The sequence below is a fragment of the Hakea prostrata genome, chromosome 3 (genome assembly GCF_041222555.1).
Source record: "Hakea prostrata isolate BN-2017 chromosome 3, UWA_Hpros_2, whole genome shotgun sequence".
Taxonomy (NCBI): Eukaryota; Viridiplantae; Streptophyta; class Magnoliopsida; order Proteales; family Proteaceae; genus Hakea; species Hakea prostrata.
The window spans coordinates 18,108,214-18,124,298 of record NC_142602.1 but is presented as its reverse complement, the minus strand read 5'-3'; the positions used below and the strand labels follow the sequence as shown (position 1 = coordinate 18,124,298).

The window sequence follows — 16,085 nt, the reverse complement described above, 5'->3', positions numbered from 1 at the left end:
TAGCTTAGAGCTTGCTTTAGATTTCGATCTACCTTCCGCATATGTTGTGGGGTATATTTCCGCTATACTCTACAGTTGTCTTTTGATTTGGTATCTTGTTATTCCGCACTCTGATATTCTTTAGTGATCCTTCTGTGATCCTTTCTTGAATTTTATTGTTAACTTATTAGAATACAATGATTTGTTCTTGCTTTTGATTATGTTATTGTGCTAAATGGATATGATCGTTCCTAAACTTGATCTTTTGGGCTGTGGATCACTCCCCCGGTAACCCGAGATAGGGTATAGGCTGGGTGTATTTTGGGCGGGATGTGACAGATCGGGCTTTCGCTTTATATTTATCCCGACTCTTGGACAGATCAACCTTCTCCTTCTTTAGAGAAGCAATTTGTTCTTGAGCCCCCTCAAGCTCCTTCTTGTCCTGGACGGAACTGTGGTTAGCTTTCCGACAAAGCTCCTCAGAAAGCTTCAACTCCTCCGACTGTTGTCGAGCTTGTCTCAACGCCTCGGCAAAACAGTGGGCCACCTTAGCCAGGAACCTAAAGGAAAGAAAATGTTAGTCAAGATCATCAAAGAAGAAAGAAAAAATAATAACTTAGGAGGCGAAATTACCTGTAACCATCCAAGAAGAATTCCTCATCCCGGGCATCCTTCATATACTCCCGATCAACTGGAAGAGTGGCACCCTCAACCCAGCGTTGAGCAACACTCGGGTCAACAAAGACTGAATCCTAATCTATCAAGTTCCATTGGGGAACAAAGGCATTGGAAGTGCCAATGCGGGAGTCAGGCTCATGAATCCTCACCTTCTTGACTAGGGGAGCAGGAGGCAGGTCCAAAGTAGGCTCCATTCCGCCCTCGAGGGCGACGACAGCAGCCTTTCTCTTGGGACTCTTTATAGTCTCGACCGCAGCCGCAGAAAACTAACCCGCAACCATGGAAGACTTGACCACAACAACAAGAGCAAAAGAAGGCTTTGGTTTTGAGGGCGGTTTCCTCGCTCAGGCAAGAGACATGGCCCCGCTTGCGACAACAAAAGGTCACTCATGGGAACATCTTCAGCCACAACACAACAGAGAAAGATGATCAGTCAGAAAATAGAAGACACAAGAAAAAAATTAATTAGAATGAAGGCTCACCAGGGGAAAAACCCCATAACCGAAGAACAGACTCCTACTCCATGGAATACCCATGGACAACAAACTCGTCCCCTTCAACCCGATTGATCCTCCCGACTATATCCTCTTCCTCGGGATCAAGACCAAATGGAGAATTCAACTGATCAATCTCCTTCCCCGTCCTCTCTTAGAAGTCGGTAAGAAAGGGCTCGGGAGAAGGAGGACAAAAAAACAAGTAAAATTCCCTCCATTTCTTAGTTGTGGATGGGAGAGTGTCCTTCTCAATAAAATTCCCCTGGAAGTCAAGGGAAGAAGATGTTCGCTTGGCCAGATAAAACCAACCCCGCTAAGTATGGGGATGCAACATGAAAAAAGTATGTAATAACCTAAAGGTCGGGACGACACTGAGGTTATAGCAAAAACCAGCAAATCCAATGATGTTGCACCAGCTATTCGGGCTCAAATTGGTCGGGCTAATAAAATGGTTCAAAACATCAACAAAGAGTTCATGCATAGGAAGACACAACCCCTCGATGAAAGCATCATAATACGGGGGTAGAAGCCACTCGGGGGATTGTTTACCCGATCGAAATTAGTCGGGAGAATGACTTCATAACCATCGAGAATAGAAAAACAAGAAAGAAATCTATCTAGATCAGTGGAAGAAAGAGAACATGGGAAATTCAAGTCCCAACGTATTCTGGACATAATCCACATGCCAAGGGGTCCGAGGTTGAGTCTTAGCCAATGCTAGAGCCTCGGCATCTAATTTTATCCTATTCAGCTTATGGGGAATAGCACCCCGAAACCCGCTTGAACGTTGAAAGGGTGGACAAAGTGAAGCCCTCGATCGAGAAGGGACAGCCCGAGAAGTAGACGTAGGAGGATCATAAGAAGAAGTGGCCATTGATTCCGGCCGAAGAACACTTTGAGCTAAAGGAGTAGCAGACTCAGACCCACCCTCAGACTCAGAGGCGTCCCGAGAGACCACATCCGGGACATCCTCAACAAGGACTTCCTTAGTTGGGACAGAATCCATAGTACAGGACATCTCGACTATCTCATCATAAACCCTCAAGTCGTTGTCGGGAGGACAATCACCCGAGGAGCGGCTGGACTCACCATCTGAGGATTGCTCATGCAAATCCCTCAGACGACCCCCCATGAGGTTAACAACTCTCGTCTGATCATTGTCACCCTCATTAACATAACCCTCATGGGCACAATGTTTTCTCTTGCGCTCTTTGGGGACAGGAACACTAGGTTCATATCTAAACCCACCCTTCGGCATCATGATCGGGAAAATAAACTTACTAGTGAAGGAAAGTTGGATGGAACACATAAAGCTGGTCGGGGTCGATCTTGGTCAAGAGCGATGAAAGCGATGGAAAGAAACAAAGATGGATAGGGGGTATTTTATAGTACCAAAAGAAGAGTTAATGATCTTGATCAAACGGTTATGATGTAGTGAAATCAATGGCTCATAATAAGAGACGTTTGGACTTCCCGAGGCCATCATAGTGACCATTTACTCTGACATTTGACGTGGCAACACCGGGAATGGGCATGACTCTTGGGGAAGCCCAATCATAACGGCTAACTCCTCGAGGTGGGAGAAATTAATGAGCACTCCTCAATCATGTCCCGAAAGCTACCCCGCACGATGCACTCAATGCACGGGATAGGGGGCTAGTGATACGGGAAATTTGCACTCGGCTTTATCCGGACCCGACTGGGGCTAAGTCGGCCTCTCAGTCTGGACATTACCCGGACACATCCAACCAAAGGCTCCACTCACACTGTACCTATATGGCAACATCAACTTGAATGGAAGGTCAACTATAAAGATGATCATACGGGATAACCAATGAGGGAGCCTGGCCAGGGCAGATTAGGCGTCCACTATCGAGGAAGCCTGCCTACATTCAATAAGGTAACCCACACACTATTTAAACAAAGACTCACCCCTCTGATAAGCAACCAACTTATTTTGAGAAGACTCCTGTGTAGCTTTAACACTGGATCTTAACATGATCATTGTCTGATTTGGCCATCGAAGGCAGTTGCCCGGCATTCTAGTTGGCCCGTGTCTAATATTTCTTGCAGGACTCATTGTCTCTGACTGCGGGAAGACGCACGGAAGCTTGTGCGGCTTAGTCGGAATCTCGATCAGAATTGAGACACATCACCGAGTTTGTCTAGGATCATCTTGAACCTGAACAAGGTTTGGGCTCAAAATTTCAATTCTTAGGGATAGGTTAGAGCCCAGTCAAAGTTGAGTTTTTGACGACCAGCAAGTAGCCCGACCCTACTACCTTGTAACTTATTTTTGGTAGAAGTAGGACAATTATGTGTTGTATTGTTGAGGTTAAGGTCAAGGTTAAAAGTCCAGACCAAATCTGGGCCAAGGTTTTGGTCAAATGTCTAAACTGGCATAGCACGGCCTGGCCTGGTCCTCTATTAAATCACGGTAGGGGCTGGGTTAGGTTACCTAAGGTAAGGGCCAGCCGTGTTACAGCCCTAGTCTAGAATAGATCTCCCAAGTCCCAAGTCATCCTAACCGTGGTATTTTATTTGTTTGTTTGTTGTTTTTATCGATATCCGATGTGTCAAGTGTATCCGATTCATATAGTTTGATCATATGACTCTTATTTTTATTAGTGAATACAAAAAAAATCTAGAATTGTTCGTCAAATTTAAGAATCCATTTCATTTGATGAGAATGAAGTGCAAGCCTTTCAGGACTCTTTGTATTAATATTCCATGAAAGTATAGGCTTTTGGTTGCTTCTTTCGGTTTTGCATCTACTTTGCTTACACGTTGTTTCTCTGGTTAAGGGAAGAATGTTCTTTTGATTGTAAAGTTCTTTTCCTTTCCTCTTTGTAAGATATTCTTATTCGTTGTTCATTAATAATAATAATAATGGGACAAAGCTGGGTCGGATGAACTTCATTCCAAAAAAATATTAATAATAATGGGACAATAATTCACAAGATATCGTTTTGAATTATGAAAGATGAATACAGAAAGCGAAGAAATAGGGAAACGAGTTGAAGACTAGCGAGGAGAAAGAGGAAAGCCAATTCCATGACGAGTGGTAGGAAATGATAGAAAAAAGGCGCTGCCAATCATACCAATCCCCAGAGGCATTGCAGTGAGGAGTTCTGTTGTCTCTTCTGATGGTGATGGGTAGAAACAATTCACAACATTCTGATCAAACAGTGCAACAGCTGCAAAAACCAGAGTTGACATGAAAGCATGCACCAAATCAATGAACTTGAGTTTATATTCTGAAGCTTCCTGAGGAGGAACTGTGATAGATCCGTCGATGATCCATAATCCTTTTAGGGTTGCTATTCCATAATGGACTACTCCTTTCTCATCCCTGAAACTATCTGTAAAGCATGATACAAAGCAAGATAGACCACAAAGGATTACAAGACCTACTGTCATGGATCTGCTGGCTCCATCACACTCCCCTTGATTACTGAAGATGGGAGATAGAAGTTGGAATGCAAAGATTGTTCCTGTTGGGAGGAGATTAGCCAAGTGGGCTACACTTTGAAATGTCGCGCTGATGGCCTTCGATATAAGAGTAATCCGCTCAGGGTCCGGTGTTGATCGTCGCCAGAGGAGGGGCCGACGATGAACTTCATCATCATGATGCTGCAACTCTGCATCCATGATCACTATAAAGGCTGGTGGTGTTCACAATTCTTTTGGGAAGGAGATGTAGAGGTTTTGATATATATGTAATGGGGAGAGTTAAGACAAGAGAAGCTCAATCCCTTTAATATTTTAAGGTTAATATGGGAAGATATCTTAAGGCACGGCAACTTTGCTGACTCATTGGGGGATTATTTAAATACCCTGCCAAAAATGGGATTAACTTAAAAATTGTCTTTAATCCTTAACATTGATTGATTTTTAAAATTTTTTGTTCTTGAAAAAGTTTACTTTGTAATGGATGGTAGACAATCTTCTCTTAAGTAGCTTTCACCTTATTTCAAATAGCCTTTTTTTGGTATTTAACCAATAAGCCAAAAGCTCTAAAGTTGATGAGACAAGTTTTAAATATTTCAAGCTGGCCTAAGCTACACTGTATACTAGAACAAACCCTATTATGCACATACCATTTGCCCTCCAGTTACTATTTTGACCATCACGTTTGATTTCCTACCAATAAATTTGGTGGTTAAATATCGTGGTGACTATCTAGGCTCCGAGATAAATATCTCACTGTGAATCTGATAATAAACGTCTCATTAATGTTACTGCATGATATGTACTCTTATTAGTTGCAGTGAAATTACAAGAGTCACGAATAACCACCAAATTAAAACTCTTGCCTTTTCAACTTTTCAGGCTGAGCTCATGAGTTCTTACTTAACAAGCCATTAAACATATATTGGTATTATTATTCACTTAAAAGACTTTTATATTGTATTTTTGCCTAAAAGCTAAAACCCTAATTTAGTGTGTTTTGCAAGACTTTGACTCTTAATCTGTATTATTGTTATTGTCTTGTGTGTCCACTTGTATCTCATTTCCTTTATAACCTTTCCACACATACCTTGCTGGTGATATAGTAATCTCTTTCCTCGAATCGATTCCATTGCTTCATTGATAAGGTTCAATAAGCTAATCCGTCCTCCGGTTAAATATTTTACGGTACTCCTGCTTTAAAAAATTCTGTGGAAGTTTCACTTCCAGATCCATAAAGGAATCAGTTTCCTTGCACGCCATCCCCAAGAAACCTACCAGATTACGTTTTGGTCATTATTTTACACACATAATTACATCACAACGACAACGAATGGAGTTGACACTCGACAACAACCAAAAACAAAAAAGAAACAGTAACAACTGGTATTAATCTAATAATCAAAAGAAAGAGAAGTTTAATAATTTATAGATATATTTCTTCCGATTATTCCTAGGTTTACTTCTTCACAATGTGAATGATTTTTTGGACAAAATGTAACTTATATTAAACCCTCCCGTCAAAGACCAGAGGTTAAAACGCCAGCACAGGTGAGAAAAGGCGGTGGTGACAGTCACTAACGAAACTCAAACAAAATTTTCTAGGGCTTTTAGCTATTTACATAACAAAACTCAAGAACAAAACTGAACTGAAGAACACTAAAATGAGTTTTTAAACTTATTATATCTCTCAAGATAAATCTGAACTGACTGAACAAACCCATTAAGGGTCAGAAACAGCAATTTTTCTATCAGATAAGATAATCACATGGGATAGTTGAAGGGAAAGAGCTAAATAAATCAAATCTCTAGTAGCTTCACACGCAAGTGCTAGAGTTTAGAAACCAAAACTCGCAACAGATTTTGCCATCACAAAGCCACCACCATCATCCCATACCAAGTTTCCTCTTCCACCGAACTTTGTACTTGAATCCCATGATCCATCACAACATCTTTTGTAGCACACATCCAAAGAATGAGGGGTAATCGACCCCATTGCCTTTGATGAACAAATTCCTGCAACGAAGAAGATTTAAAGAAGATTCAACATATTCAATATCTTCCAAAAGCTTTGAAACCTTCCTCATAGAACTACTCAATGAAGGATAGGTGCCTTTATATAGAAAGCGATTCCTATCATTCCTGATAATCCGAAGTAAACCCTCCAAATGGAGTGCATCCAACCAATCTGATCAGAATTACCATATTTGACTTGAATTAAAAGCAACCAATCTTGGAGGGTTTTTCCTTGGAATTCCCTACTGTCTAATCTCAATACCGAGGTTCTCCAACAATTCAGAGCATGCTTACAATGGAATAATATATGAGAGAGATTTAATCTGAGATGCACAAAGAAAACACATTGGGGATGGGAAGAATTTCTATGGAAGAGGTTTTTATGTGTAGCTAGTGCATCATGATCCGCCTTCCACAAGAAATTTTTCTTGGGGAGGATACTAATTGTCACATCCTCCCAGCCGGTACCCTAACTGGCATACCCGAGAGTGTGATCCACAGCCCCGAAGATCAGGTATCGAGTAATCAACCTCCCACATAAACAATAACATAATCATGAACAATAATAATCGATGTGCAACAGATAAACCAAAGATCCAAATAAGGAAAGAATACACCATGTATATGATCAAGGTACGAAAGATAATCAGAATGTCTAAATCAATAAGTAAGGTGAGGCGGAATCCCACTCTACAACCAGCGGAAAAGTAGTTCTAAAAGAAAAGGAACAAGATAAAATCTAATCCCAATAGCAGGTACAATAGGTAACTAAATTGTTCTCAATCTTATAGACAACGTCTCTATAAGTATAAATCTCATAAATGGCACAAGGGCGCTTCCATTCTATGGTCGGACTAAGCATCGTACGGAGCATAACCACCCGCGGAATCTTCAGTGTAATTGTCGTAACCGCAATCACCTTCCCCGGAGATATGCCTCTTCTCCTTGTGCTTCTTCATACGAGCAGTCATGATACTCAGAACCTGTAGAATAATCTAACAAAACATTGTACAAAAGGAATGAGTTTCAAAGAAACTTAGTAAGGCAGTTAAACCGTAATAACATAAATGGCAGGATTTCAAAGCAAACATAAATGCAATATGGCAGACATAAATACAAACAATGAATGTATGAATCTAACTCTATGTATGCTGGTCTCTATTGGCAGACATGCTTTAAGTCATAGCACCATACTTCTTTGGGAAGGTCTCATCACACAACGCCTTTTGGTAGTGGGTCCAGCATCCCTCGGGACATTCCATGGCTGGGGGTATAGGTCACCGCTCTCTCACATCACCATTGGTCTAAGTACTGGCGCATGTCAGGGTAAAGCCTAGCCAAATGCAAGTCTTCTACTTAGTTATATCAAGTCAGATCCAGATACGTCCATTCCTCGCTCCTAGCAACCCTTTCCAGTACCCTTCACACTAGAGTCCTCATAGTCCCTGACTACGGACTCATCAACCCTATTGGTTATCCACATATGGTAAACGGGAAGCTCTCACGTCCTCTCACGGGTTGGTTACCGGTCATAAGCGCCCGTGAGCCCAAGTCTAACCATATGCAACCCTACCGATAAATGGTCCCCACAATGTGATTCCTGTCCTCTCACGGGTTGGTTACCGGTCTTGAGCGCCCATGAATCCCCATTGCTACCACGGGTCGTTCGGTCTCAATACCCCTCCAATTAGGGTCTGACATAACGGGACATCCTAGCCAAACACTACTAGACAGTCCTAAATATGTCATCCAACAGTTTAGGAAGGTGTCCAAAGGGCATCTCCGGAAACATCCCATAATATTCCCGTAGTAGTCCTAGGACAGAAGTGTCAAGAGGACACCTCCCCTTTCCAAACCATACTTAAGCATACACAAGCATCAATCCATAACCTCACATATATGGTAACTTCATATATGGAAAGAAATCAACAATAACATTCAACTTGTATAAAACTGGTAAGTAAATCATACATCAGTCTATTTAATATAAACAAGTAATGCTACTGATATCAAGGTAGTACAACAGTAGTATAACATTGTAAGAATCTAATTAAGGAAATAAACTAACAAGATTCAAATATAGAAACTAAGATATACAATTTATGTTGTTAAGGAAGTAACCATCCTTACCTTTTATAACTTGCAAAGGAATCTTAAGAATTCAAGTAAGACCTTGACAAACTTGAGAAGAAGGTCCTAGACAAGTGTATACAACATATTAGGAAAGATCCCTAAAAGAAAAGATATCAAAACATCCAAAACAGACCAAATCTGGAGTTGCTGTACTCATTGGTCGATTGGATTGGTCTACTGTCCCAGTCGACCAATCAGTTGACCAACAGAGATAGTGGCCTACAAAATCAGAGTTTAAAGAATAAAGAACCGAATTTGATGGTTCAAAAGGGTACTAAACAAGGGGTAAACTACATTGGTAGTATCCTAACATAAAGAGGACTTCAAAACATCAATCGAATCAAGTTTTAGAGTTACAAATTAGGAAATAAAAGTTACCATAATTAGATTAATCATGGTTCTTGAAGAATTAAAAATACAAATCATAGACACGAACAATAGGAGAATGAATCATTGATTTTGATAAAGATATCATAGAAGGCATACATAGGTCTTCAAGAAATAGATCTAAGAACCTGAATCTAAATAAGGAAACAAAACTTACCATAGATGTATCAGTCATGATACTTGAAGAAAGCATGGTATGATAGAGGAGAAACAACTAGAGATTGATAGATCATGGATCATGTAAGGAAAACACAGCGATTGACTACTAATATGGTCAGTAAAATAGATCTAAGAAGATCAGAATTTAAATCAAAGACAAACGAAGACAAGATCATGATTCCTTCAAAAGCTTGCAATGATCATGATTATGGACATTGCTTTAGCCATTAATCCTTAGGAAGATCATGAGAGATAAGTTCAGAGATGTTTGCAACAGAGAATGCAGCATCTCCTCTTCTGTCTCAACTCAAAAAGGAAAGAAAACAAGGATGAAGAAGAAGAAGAGAGTGTAAACATACCTTTTTGTATAAGAACACAAGTTTTGATGAAGATCCATCAAGATAAACACCAAGAGTGCAAGGGAGATGACTTGCAGAGGTCTTTGGTTCGTTCCAAAGAGTTTGGAGGCAGAAAATACGAAGTAGACTCGAGATTGGACTTAAATAGAGCAAGCAAGACCTAATTACCAAAGACAGAACCCATTGGTCGAGTGGATTGGTCAACTGGTCCAGTCGACCAATAAGTCGACCAATTAGTTCAGCAAGTTCAAAACAGGGAATTGAAGGCTCAGAACAAATCTAACCATAAAGGGGTTTTGCACACATACCAAGTGACTTACCTAATTGGTAGAAATGCCTTCAAACCATGATAGAGAACACTCCAAGTCCATCAACTAATCCGATCTTCATCAAGATTCAGTTTCCATAAATAGCACATTGTCATCAACACTCATGGATTCAAAGCCAGACACCAAGTCCTCCACTGGGATGGCCCAAAGCTGACTTCTTGCTTTACTTCGAGTTGTCGGTCCTACAAACAATAGGGTTTTTCCGAGTCAAGGTTAGGGCTGGGTTTCACACTAATTGACCAAATAGTATTCCAAAAGGAATCAAATTGTTTATTACTAGAAGAAGTACCAGGAGAGGAAAAAGATAGCTACATATTGTAAGCAGATCTAACACTAAATTTATCAGATGGAACTGCCTTCCAAACCCATTCATTCTCAGTGATATGTGATAGAATAGGCAGGGTCAAGTGTTGGAATTTATTAATATAATTAATAAATTAAATGCCCAAGGGCAAATTTGAAAACTCACTATTAAGGCGGTTACAAAATAGGGTTATATATTTTGGTAACCACCGCATAAGTGAGTGTGATGACATTACGTAAGTTTTTCCTAAGAAGAGGCGGCTCCGCCTCTCTCTCCCTTTCTCCAAGAAACGTAGGAAGGAGAAAACCATTGGAGGTTTCCTTCCTTTGCTTTAGATCACTCTTCCATCTTCTTTCCACACGGCATTTGGGTTATTGAAATTATTCCCTTTCCTAGTGATTGTGGAATCACCCCGGTAGAGCTTTGGTGGAGGAACAAGAACGTGGATCCAGATTTACTTCCGCTATGAATACTTCATTTTTGGAAAAGCGAATCCAGGTAAGGATCTTTTCCTTTATCAATTATGGAATTGAAAATTACATGGAGTATTACCAACATTGGCATCAGAGCCATTGGTTCCCACGGTTCTTTGTTCCTCCCCATTGTTTAATTTCATTGTATGGATCCAATGGGAGGATCAAGAGTTTATGGAAACCCACGGAGAATCCAGGGTTTAATATGAAACCTATGGGAGAATTGATAGGGTTTTTGGAAACCCTTATATTTTGGGTTCGGATCCGAATGGGAGGATCCTTGTAAATTTCCCTTATGAATTTTTGCATGAATTGATAATCTATGATAATATTTTTTGTTTAATATTTATTGCTGAATTTTTTCATGTGTTTTTGAATGATTTTTTGGGAGAAAAATGTGTTCTTCTGTTTTTTGAAAAAAATTTCGTTCAAGAAAAAAATTGAAAAAGACCCGTTTTTGGTCACTATGGACCAGACTGATCACATTGACCCAGACGGAATTTCCGTCTGAGCAGAAGGTCATCCGTCTGGCACAATAGGCAGACGGTCATCTGTCTGGGCATAAAACGCAGACGGAAAACCGTTTGGGCAGACGGCAGTCCGTCTAGGAGATAGTTTTTTTTTTTTTTTTTTTTTTCAGATATTGGTCTGTCCATTTCAGAATGTGTTTCTAACTTACTTGACACCAATGGCCCGACAATCTGTGTGAAGTTTGGGCATTGAGGGCCTAATGGGGCCTAGTGGGAGCTAATGGGGTAGAAGTGTTCTGTGTGAACCACCTCATAGCATTAACATGATTGCATGTTTTATTTTATTAAAACGGTTTTAATTATGGGTCTATCAATCATGTTTTCTTGCACAGAATGAAACTAGTATATAAGTCTATGTGGGTTTGCATGAGAATTTGATTGAATGTTTGTTAGCATCTCTTTTGGTTTAAATGCTTACCCCATAGGTTGACAATGCTAGTGTGATTTGCTATTGCTTGAGTTGTGTTTTATGCTAGAATAGTTGAACTCATCCTAGCTAGTATATAATGTCTCTAGAATAAATGGCTGCTACCAAGAGAATTGTTGCTAACTTCACAAAAAGAGATAAATTGAATGAGAGGAATTATGACCTCTGGCACCGAAAGGTACAGTATCTCCTAGAAGAACAGAACATGCTGGAAACCATAAACTAGACCATGTCCCCACCTGGAAGAGGAAAGACCGGGTAGCTAGGATTAGTATCCTAAGCTCCATAAGAGATGACCTGATGCTTCAGTTTGAGAAGTATAGGACTGCAAAGTCTTTGTGGGAGGGTGTGAAGTTCCAGTACAGAGGGACTTCCACCACAAGAGGTTGCTAGCTCGAACTCACCTTTGAAGGTTATAAAATGCACCAGGGTCACACCATGAGGCAGCATATAACCATCATGTCTAACATGATTAGTGAGTTGAGCGCATGTGGGCCCCAAAAGACTGATGAATAGCAAGTCTCTGCAGTCATCATGTCACATCCCCCCAGCTGATACCCTAACTGGCATACCCGAGGGAGTGATCCACAGCCCCAAAGATCAAGTTTAGGAACGATCATATCCATTTCGCACAATAACATAATCAAAAGCAAGAACAAATCATAATGTTCAAGTAATTTATAATAAAAGTCAAGAAAGAATCTCAAAAGGATCACTATAGAATATCAGAGTGCGGAATAACAAGATACCAAATCAAAAGACAATTGCAGAGTATAGCGGAAATATACCCTACAAACACATGCGGAAGGTAGATCGAAATCTAAATAAAGCTTTAAGCTAATACAAGTAAAGTAAAAGATAAGTCTAAAAGAATGTAGAGAAAACTATTCCACATCTTCAGTCAGCTCTTCTTCTCCTTCAGTCTTCATCTTCTTCACCTTGCGCTTCCTTATATGGACTGTCAAAGAAATCCGAACAGAAAGGAATGAGTTTCGAAAGAAACTCAGTAAGGCAAGTTAACTAATAACAACATAAATAACATGCGGCAGAACATAACAAGATGCAATGCAATATGAAACAGATAATGTATGTATGCATCTAAACTCTATGTATGCTGGTCTCTATGGCAAACATGCTTTAAGTCATAGCACCGTACTTCTTTGGCTAGGTCACGCATACGGCTCCTGTTGGTAGTGGGTCCGGCATCCCTCAAGACAAACCATGGCAGGGGGTTAAGTCAACACTCTTTCTCACAACCATTTGGCATAAGTACCGGCACATGTCAGGGTAAAGCCTAGCCCAATGCAAGTCATCTACTCAGTTACATCAACTCAGGTCCAGATACCTCCATTCTTCGCCCCGGGCAATCCTTTCCACTAGATTCCTAATAGTCCCGGACTATGGACTCATCAACCCTATTGGTTATCCACATATGGTAAACAGGAAGCTCTCATGTCCCCTCACGGATCATTTCACCGGTCTTGAGCGCCCATGAGCCAAAGTCTAGCCCTCCAATAAATGGCCCCCACAATGTGATTCCCGTCCTCTCATGGGTTGGTTACCGGTCTTGAGCGCCCGTGAATCCACGTTGCTGCCACGGGTCGTTCGGTCTCAATACCCTTCCGAATTGGGTCTGATATAACGGGGACATCCTAGCCAAACACTGCTAGACAGCCCTAGGTATGACAAATAATGAGTCGGGAAAGCGTCGATGGGCTTCTTCGGAGAACATCCCATACTATTCCCTCCGATGTCCAAGGACAGAAGCGTCAAAAGGACACTTCCCAATCCCAAACCAAACTTAATCAAACACATTCTCAGATCAGTCATGACATACACAACCAACAATTCATCATATAAAAGAGAATGTAAAAGCATAATCCGATCAAGCAGTAATAACATCTCATATAATTGAATAATGAAAAGAATACATAAACAAGTGCTACTGTACTTACAATAGTACATCAGAAGTATAAAGTACAAGAACAGTAAGCAAACTCATAGTTTCAAAAAGTAGAAACCAGAGAGTATGCGATCTATGTTATTATGAAACAACTGTCCTTACCTTGATTATCGCCGAAGATAATCCAAAGATCAAAGAGAGAGGCTCCAAACTTAGCAAATAAACCCCTAACAATCATAGATATAACATTAGGAAAGATGCCTAAAAGATCAGAGAGCAAACGAATCAAACTGAGCGAAAATTGAAGCTACTGATTTCATTGGTCGATTGCCTTGGTCTACTGACCCAGTCGACCAAGCAGTCGACCAATCGAGTCAGTACGGAATAGTTGAAATTGTTTTGGTCTAACTTCTTCGTTTGAAGTTGGATTGATCCGACATTTGAAGGGGAACTTCCTAGGATGTATTAGAATCATATAGGCAGATAAAATCATCAAGTCATGGTCAAAATATGGGTTCTTGATTTGACCTAAGAAATTAGGGTTTCAACCTTTATGGCTCCCATGAAAAGGTTATGATCACATGAAGAAAGGGAATGATTGCAATCAAGAACATAATAAGAAAATCATAGAAAATCTTGTTTAGGTTAATAGAAACATTACCCATGAGGTTTTCTCTCGCATGGGAGGTCACCAAAGTTTTCCAGAAATCATACAAGGGTTAGGGTTTCAAGAAATTTATGTGGCAAGGGTTGAGATCATGACGATGATCATAGATCTCAAAGGATGGAATGAGATCATGGAATAGATGGTTGCAAGATTGCAGCATCTTCTTCCTAATCTCAATCAAGAACATGATTGAAGAAAGAATAATTAAAAATTCAGAAGAGATACTAACCTTGAATTGTCAGATCGGAGATGAGAGGCTTTAGATCTGCAGAGGAGTCTTCGAAATCACTAGAGAGAGTTTCGGAGAGGTCTTCTCACGTTCAAAAAGTGTTTAGGAGGCTGCTGTGACTAAGAAACTCGAAGTAGGGTTTAAATATAAGTGAAAAACCATAAAAATTAATTTTTCTCGGATTTAACAATCCATTGGTCGAGTGCTTCGTCGAGTGGTCCAGTCGACCAATCAGTCGACCAAGCAGAACAGCAAGGTTCAAACAGGGATTCCGAGGGCTATACAAGGTCAAATTGAGTGAGGTTTTCTTCTATAAGTCAAAAAAGAAGTCTAGTTTCCATAAATACTTTCAAATCAAGCATGGGAGTTCATTAGGTTCACCAAATAAGCTCACCTTCTTCGATGCTCAAGTAGGATTTGCCAAACATAGTTCAGCAAATTCGGACAGGGATTTGGAGGATTATATGGGGTCAAATTGAGTGGGTTTTTCTCCTACAAGTCCATCAAGAAGTCTAGTTTTGGGAAATACCTTTGGATTGAGCACAAGAGTTCATTAGGTATTTCAACTAATTCACCCCTCTTCGGTGTGCAGATTCAAAACTAACACTGACAATACTCTCAAGTGAGGGGCATCATCGTCAATGTCCATGGGCTTGGGCTCCGACACCAAATCATCAACCAAAAGGGTCTATAAGTCTCTTTTTCCCCCACTTCGGGTCTTCGTACCTACAAACATAACAGATTCCGGGCCGGGTCAAGGTTAGGATAAGGCTAGACATTACAGATCTACCCTAAGGGAAAGGTCTGGCATGACTTCCTAAGGCTTTCAAAGATAATAATACTGAAATCAAGGTCCAAATTTAAGGTGTAACATTTAAACTAACCCTTCTTTACCAAAACAGATAGGGTGTCCTGGCTAGTTTGGGCTGGATTTCACACATCAAGTCACTGCTGAAGACTTGGGAGCATATGAAGATCTTCTTGACTCATGCTGATGATGTCAAGACTTTTGATCAAGATGCCAAGCACCTTGAGCTAGATGAGGATTGGATGTTGGTCGATGCCCCTCAAATTGAAGTATTTGCTGCTGAAGCTAGCTAGTAAGGGTGAAGGCTTCAAGCACAAGAGAGAGAAAGCTCAACCTCAGCAGTCCAAGCAAAGTAACCAGGGTGGGAACAAAAATAAGAGTGGCCCCAAGCGTTCAAGGGGGACTAGTGCTGGCAAGAAGAAATCAACTTTGATTTGCTTCAAGTGCCGAAAGCCTGGTCATTTTCTCGTGATTGCACTAAGTAGGAGGTATGTACTGTGTGTTATACCTCATCTTGTTATGTAACAAGGTCTACTATGCTTGCTGAACTAAATCCTTTGTGGATTGTTGATTCAGATGCGACAGAAAACATAACAAGGGAACGCTCGAGCTTCGTGGAATACCGTCGTATTCCAAGAGGAAGCAGGAGAATAACGATGGGGAACAGTCCAAGTGTGCATGGAGGTTCATGGCATAGGCACATGCAGATTAGTTTTTCAAGGTGGTAGGAAGCTGTTACTCCATGATGTGCTATAAGCTC

At 40.6% G+C, this 16,085-nt stretch overlaps 1 pseudogene; it reads right to left on the bottom strand.

Annotated features, from left to right (window-relative positions):
- Positions 1–3,681: 3,681 nt before the first annotated feature.
- LOC149021347 (protein DMP4 pseudogene) lies at positions 3,682–4,865 on the bottom strand (annotated as a pseudogene).
- Between the last annotated feature and the right edge of the window lie 11,220 nt (positions 4,866–16,085).